The sequence below is a fragment of the Orycteropus afer genome, unplaced genomic scaffold (genome assembly GCF_000298275.1).
Source record: "Orycteropus afer afer isolate SDZICR_OR568_19922 unplaced genomic scaffold, OryAfe1.0 scaffold00011, whole genome shotgun sequence".
NCBI lineage: Eukaryota > Metazoa > Chordata > Mammalia > Tubulidentata > Orycteropodidae > Orycteropus > Orycteropus afer.
Window position 1 is genome coordinate 10,566,366 of NW_006921598.1, and position 7,925 is coordinate 10,574,290.

Genomic DNA, 7,925 nt, shown 5'->3' on the forward strand with positions numbered 1-7,925 from the left:
TTCTTCCATTTGCTTTAGCGATTCTCCGCTCAAGGACAAGGTTCAGAGTCTCTTCTGTCATCCACTTTGGTCTTCTCTTCTTTTCTTGTCTTTTTAGTCATCTCTTGCTTTCTTCATGGATAATGTTCTTGATATCTTCCCATAATTCATCTGGCTTTCGGTCATTGGTGTTCAATGTATCAAATCTATTAAATCTACATACAAATTAGGGTTGTCAATTTTTAAAAAATTATTTCAAGTTTGACTCGGCCTAGTAGTTAGAACGTGGTAGTTTTATTTTGCTTGTAAAGGTGCATAGGGTGCTGAACCAAGAGAATATTTATGAAGGGATGAGTCGATGGTTTTGCATGTTGGATTTGAAACAAAGCTCATCTGATTATGTTTCTACATGATATTATCCCATACTTTGCGTTATAATGTTTAAATTCCCATGAACATATGAGATGAAGAGTCACATATTACAAAGTGAACTTGAGACATGAGCCCTAACTTTTGGAGCCTTGGAATATTTATCCTTAGCAGACTAACAAGTAAACAGATAACTCTGAAATGTATTAGGCCAGTATTCAGAGCCACTTAGTTAATTATTTGTAACAAATGTAGAATTTTATGTCAATATTTTCTCTCACAAAGACTTCTAGTTTTAACAATAAACAAAGGTAAAAACTGCTAAAAACGGTCAGTATTAAAGTATGGATTTATATTGCTAAGGGGTTTCTGGGAATATTTCATTATCAACTCTATCACAGTAAAATATTGTAGCACTTCATAAAGTTATGAGGCAATTTAAAATGAATAATTTAGAGATGATCTTGAGAAGCAAAGGTTTTTGTTTTGTGGCCAAGTGAAAGAGCTCAAAATCCACCCACCCCCCGCCTTTTTTTGGATTGCTGAGAAAAATAAGTTAAAAGGAATGCTTTCAAACACACACACACACACACACACTCACACACTCTCACAAAAAGATCTGTAACATTGTCACAGGCATCATTGCTAAATGATTCAAATATCAATTTTAGGGCACATTTCTTCCTGAAGACAGTGTCATTTTGAATGAAGAAACTCTTATAAACTCTGAGGCAGGTATTTTAACCTAGGGAAATATTAACAACTTAATAAACAGTTTCAAAGGGAATGGAAATGGAAATTAAGAATCTCCAAGAGGAGCTGAAAGACTGGACTCTGAAATGAAGAATATTAAAATAATATCTACAAAACCATCAATACATATCACCCATATTGTGTTATTCATATCAGTTATAAGAAAAAGTATAGTATCTGTCCTCCACAAACATATTCTCTCTAGTTTGAGCCACAAATAAGTGAACAAATAAGTATTTAGCCAGAAACAAAAGGCACAGTATCCAAAAGAATTGACCACACTCTGACCTATATTTACAGAGGAAAAAGAATTCCAACCTCAATCTTCAGCTTGCTCCTCTGACTCATCTCAATGTTCATTCGGCTCACTTCTTGTTGCCTGGCCCTGGGCATCTCCACTCCCTTCGGCAGTTTCCAAGGCGCAGGGAGTAGAGCCCATCCTCCAGTGAGTTTTGTGGCCCACTCCATTCAAAGATATCTCACCTATCCTGATCTGGCTTTACCTTTCCTAAGCTCATCTCACTTGACCTCACTGTCGGCATGCTTGGAGGTAGGAAAATCATTCCTTTATCCTGTCTCCACTTTACCAACCCTAGAGGATTTCATGGTCTGAAAAGAAAGACCAATTTGAAGATATTTTTGTGATATGAAAAGTAGCTATGGTGAGTCTCTTTAATTTTATCCATTCTGATAGGTGTGTGGAGAGGTATTCAATGTGGTTTTATTTTACATTGCTTTAATGTCTAACGATGCTGGAAATCTCTCTGCATGTGAGTACTTGCCATTTATTTCTTTTATCTGTTCAAATCTTTGTTAACTTTTTTTCATATTGGTTTGTTTCATAATAAACAGCAAAAAAATATATACCATTTCAACAGTTTCTACATGTAAAACTTAGTGACGTTGATTACATTTTTTGAGTTGCACATCTATTCTCACCCTCATTTTCTGAGCTGTTCTGCCATCATTATCGTAAACTCACTGCCCCATAAGTTTGTTATCTAATCTTTCAAGTTGTCATTGTCAGTTTGATCCCATTAAAAATAATAATAATAATAACTACTGCTGTGGAGTTGGACCCAACTCATAGCAACCCATCCTTGGGTTTCCGAGGTGATATCGTTATGGAAGTAGATTGCCCAACCTTCCTTCCAAGGAGTGGCTGGTGGGTTTGAACCGCCAGCCTTCTGGTTAGCAGTCAAATGCCTTAGGCACGACGCCACCAGAACTCCCTTTGATCCCAAATAGATAGTTCTTAAAAGAGCCTAATAATCAAGGCTGACCTTTTTTACTTGTTAAGCTAAACTGTTGTTCAGTTTTAAGATGAGTTCAGGGAATATTTTTGGTTTAAGCTTTAAATATTAGCTCGGGACAATAATTTCAGGGGTTCTATGGCTCTATGCTATGCCCTCTATGGCTATAGCAAATCTAGGGTCATGAGAATTTGAAATTCTGTGATGCATTTTCCTCCTTTTGATCAGGATCCCTCTATGAAATATTTGACCAAAATGTTCAGTAATGGTAGCCAGGTGTCTTCCAGTTCTTCCGGTCTCATGGCAAAGGAGTTGTTCACAGAGGCATGAGGCACACATTCTATATCCTCCCCCTTTCCTGATTCTCCTCTTCCTCTGTTTTTCCAGATGAATAGAGAACAATTGTGCCTTGGGTGACTGTTTGCAAGCTTTTAAGAACCCAGACACCACACAACTAACTAGGAGGTAAATCAGAAGCACTAAACATGTTATGAAGCCCATGAAGTGGATTTTCCATGAAACCATGACCCTAAACCTCCAAACCAAGGAAGAAAATCCCATAAGGTGTTTGGTTGCACATAAGCAGCCTCAGCACCTACTATTTTTTTAAAATAATTGTTATAAATATGTCTATTGCACAACTTTTGCCAATTCAACTTTTCACAGGTGTATAACTTTAACAGCAATTACAATAATTGCCTGTGTAACCCTACCCTTAATCAATATGATTTTTCCATTACAGTTAACCCCACTTTTTCCCCTTCCTTCTGTCCCTGGTAACCACTAATAAACTTTGGTCTCTACACATTTGCCTTTTCTTGTCTTTTTATATAACTGAGGTCATACAACATTTGTCTTTTTGTAATTGGCTGATTTTACACAGCATAATGCCTTCAAGCTCTATCTATACTATAGCATGTATAAAGACATCATTTCTCTTACTGGCTAAGTAGTGTTCCATTGTATGTCAAACCCAAAACTCAATTCTGACTTACAGTGACACTATAGCACAAAGTAGAACTTCCCTTAGGGTTTATAAGGCTGTAAATTTTATGGATAAATGGTGACTGTACACATGGACCTCACCAGAGGGAATACACAGGTATCAAATTAACTATGTCTATGGAAAGAGATAATGGAAAAGCTCAATATCATCAATCAGAATAAGGCCAGGGCCAACCATGGAAAGGACAATCAATTCCTCATAAGCAAGTTTAAACTGAAGCTGAAGAAAATTAAAACAAATCCACAAAAGACAAAACATTACCTTGAGTGTATCCCACCTGGATTTAGAGATCATCTGAAGAATAGATTAATGCACTGAACACCAGTGACCAAAGACCAGATGAGTTGTGGGATGACATCAAGGACGTACATGAAGAAAGCAAAAAATTATTTTAAAAAAAAGGAAAGGAAGAGAAGATAAAATGGATGTCACAAGAGACTCTGAAACTTGAACTTGTTCTTGAATGAAGAATAGGTAAAGTGGATGGAAGAAATGATGACACAGAAGAGTTGAGCAGAAGACTTCATAGGGAAGACATCTACCTGGCCAACCAACTGAAATAGATCCATATTTGTGACCATTCTAAAGAAAGGTGATCCAACAGAATGCAGAAATTATGTAATAAGATCAACATAACATACAAGAAAAATCTTGATGAATATAATTCAAAAGAACTACACTGCTTCTAGGCTCAGTTCTGATCGATGACACAGTTCCACTTTGCTGGGCACATGGTGAATGCTCTGAACATAGAGCTCCAGTTAGGGTTTTCACAGCTTCAGACCCCAGCATGTCCTCCTCACAACACTTCTCCAAGGTACAGAGCACGGGATCTCTGCTGACTAGCAGGGAGAGTGGAGTGGAATAGACAGAGTCACTGTACCAAAAAGTATTGGTCGATGTTCATCCATTTCAGGAGGAGGCATATCATCAAGAACCAATGGTTTTGAAGGAAGAAGTCAAGGCTGCACTGAAGAAGTGGTGAAAAACACGGTTCCAGGAATTGATGGAATACCCATTGAGATGTTTCAACAAATGGATGCTGCACTGGAGGGACCCACTTGGCTATGCCAAGAGATTTGGAAGACAGCTACCTGGCCAATGGAATGGAAAATATCCATATTTGTACCCATTCCAAAAAAAGGTGAGATCCCATAGTATGTGGAAATTATCAAACAATATCATTAATACTGCACACAAGTAAAATCTTACTGAAGATAATTCAAAAACAATTGCAGCAGTATACTGACAGAGAACTTCCAGAAATGCAAGCTGGATTCAGAAGAGGACGTGGAACGAGGGATATCATTGCTGATGTCAAATGGATCTTGGCTCAAAGCAAAGAATGCCAGAAAGATGTTTACTTGTGTATGTAAACACAATTATTGACTATGCAAAAGCGTTCAATTGTGTGGATCATAACAAATTATGTATAACATTGAAAAGAATGGGAATTCCAGAACACTTAATTGTGTTCATGAGCAACCTGTACATAGACCAAGAGGCATTCATTCAAACAGAACAAGGGGATGTTCATAGCTTTAAATCAGGAAAGATGTGTGTCAGGGTTGTATCCTTTCACTATACTTATTCAATCTGTATGCAGAGCAAATAATCTGAGAAACTGGACTATATGAAGAAGAACATGGCATCAGGATTGGAGGAAGACTCCTTAACAACATATGATAGCCATATGACACAATCTTACTTGCTGAAAGTGAGGAAGACTTCAAGCACTTACTTATGAATATCGAAGACCACTGCCTTTGGTAGGGATTGCACCTCAGCATAAAGAAAACTAAAATCCTCACAACTGGACCAATAAGCAATCATGATAAATGGAGAAAAGATTGAAGTTGTCAAGGATTTCATTTTACTTGAATCCACTATCAATGCCTATGGAAGCAGCAGTCAAGAAATCAAACAACTTATTGCATTGGGCAAATCTACTGCAAAAGACCTTTATAAAGGGTTTAAAAGCAAAAATGTTTTGTTAGGCTGAGTTCTCTAGAGAAGCAAAACCAGTAAAGCTTATATATATATATCAAGAGAGAGAAATTTATCTTAGGAAAACGGCTCACACACTTATAGAAGCTGGCAAGTCCTAAGTTCTTGGATCAAACATCAAGCTGGGAGCTTTTCCTGACTCACACAGCTGCAGGGGATGACAAGCACAAGGTTGGCAGGCAGTATACTGGCTGTTGACTCTGACAAATAATGAATCCAAGATCACCAGGCAAAATGGTGGATTGTTCACTCATGGACAGTTGTAGGCAGCACAACAGGATCCAGATCCACAGAAGAGTGTCTCATTTTCCCAGGATGTCCATAAATATATTGCAAGCAGGCCACACCCCTAGGGAAACTCCCTTTCAATGAAGAATATAACAATTTCAATATACAATGAAGAAATATAACAATCATAGTCCTCATTTCTTCAACTGGTCACATGGTCATAGCTGATATTCAGAACTACCTTCTTCCACCACCCATTCTGTATTTCTCTTGCCCTCAGCAAGCACTTCAGCTGGTTGTGATTTTTTGCCTGGTGGGGTGACCCAAACCTTCATTCCTGAAGGGTCTGGGCCATTAGTAGTCATATCAGAATTGGGCTGCTGTAATTTTCCATTGACTTTAATTACAGGGCATGGTAGTACTAAGAGATGTCCTAAAGAATCTCCTGTATTCCATACATATTGTTCTTTACCTCCTTTATGTAATGTCAATCCAATTGCCCCTTGGTAATCAGGATCTATCACACCAGGTAGTACAGTAATGCCCTTCTTTGTCTGTTGATCCAGAGGCATGAGGAAGCCAAAATGGCCTCATGGCATTCTTAACTTCCAGTTCAATGCAATCAGTATTGTATCTCCAGGTGGGAGTGTTCTTACTTTTGGGACTAAGATCTCCAGACCCATAGAGCATAGGGTAGCAGGGACAGGAAGCAAAATTTTTTTGAGTGGGTCACTAGGGCTAATACTCCCAACTATGACAGATGTCACTTCAAAGACTAAGATGCACTTGATCCAACCTATGGTATTCTCAATCACCACATAAGCATATGAAAGCTGGACAGTGAATAAAGGAGACACTGGAAGAATTGATGCATTTGAATTGTGGCATTGGGGAAGAACATTGAGTGTACCATAAACTGCTAGAAGAACGAACAAATCTGTCTTGGTGGATGTACAACCAGAGTGCTCTTTAGAAGTGAGAATGGCCAGACTTTATCTCTCATACTTTGGTCATGTTTTCAGCAGGGACCAGTCCTTGGAGAAGGATGTCATGCTGGGTAAAGTAGAAAGTAGCAAAAAAGGAGAAAATTCTAGATGAGATGGGTTGACACAGAGGCTGCAATGATGGGCTTAAGCATGGCAATGATAGGGAGGATGGTGTAAGACTGGTCAATGTTTCATTCTTTTGTACATAGGATCACTATGAATCAAAGCCTACTCAATGGCACCCAATAACAACAACAAAATCTTTACAAAAGCAGACTGCCTCATCTTTCTCCTGCAAAGCAACTGGTGGGTTCAAACTGCTAACTTTTGTGTTAGCAGCCAAATGCCTTACCCACTGTGCCACCAGAGCTCCTTCCATTATACGTATTTACATTTTGTTTACCCATTCATCTGTTGATGGACCTTTAGATTGTTCCCACCATTTGGCTTTTGTGAATAGTGCTGCAGTGAACATTGGTGTACAAGTCTTTTTGAATCTCAGCTTTCAAGTCTTTTGGGTATTTACCTAGGAGTGGAGTTGTTGGACCATATGATAGTTCCATTTTAGTTTTTTGAAGAAACTCCACATTGCTTTACACTGTGGCTGTCATTTTGTATTGATACCAGCAATGTATAAGAGTCCCAACATCCCCACATCTTCACCAACATTTATTATTTTCTGGGTGTTTTTTTTGTTTGTTTGTTTGTTTAAATTTTAGCCATCCTAGTGAGAGTGAAGTAGCTCTGGTGGCATAGTGCCTACAGCATTTGACTACTAGCCAGGAGTCTGGAGGTTTAAACCCACCAGCCACTCCTCGGAAGGAAGATTGGGTAATCTACCTCTGTAGAGATACCACCTCGGAAACCCAAGGAGGTGAAATGGTATCTCATTGTAGTTTTAAATCGCATTTCGTAATGACTAATGACTTTGAGCATCTTTGCATTTCGGGTGGAATTTTGATAGGGATTGCATTAAATCTATAGGTTGCTTTGAATAGTATTGACATCTTAATAAGTGTTCCAATCCATGAACATGAAATGTATTTCTATATATTTAGATTTTCTTTAATTTCTTTCAGCAATATTTTACAGTTTTCAGTGTACAGTCTTTCAACTCTCTGGTTAAACTTATTTGTAGATATTTCATTCTTTTAGATGCTACTGTAATTGGAATTGTTTCCTTAATTTCCTTCTCAGATTGCTCATTGCTGATGCTAGAACTTTAACACATTTTTGTGTGTTGGCCTTACACACTGCAACTTTGCTGAATTTATTTATTAGCTCTAGTAGCTTTCTTGTGAATTCCTGGGGATTTTCTATATATAAGATCATGTTATCTGTGAA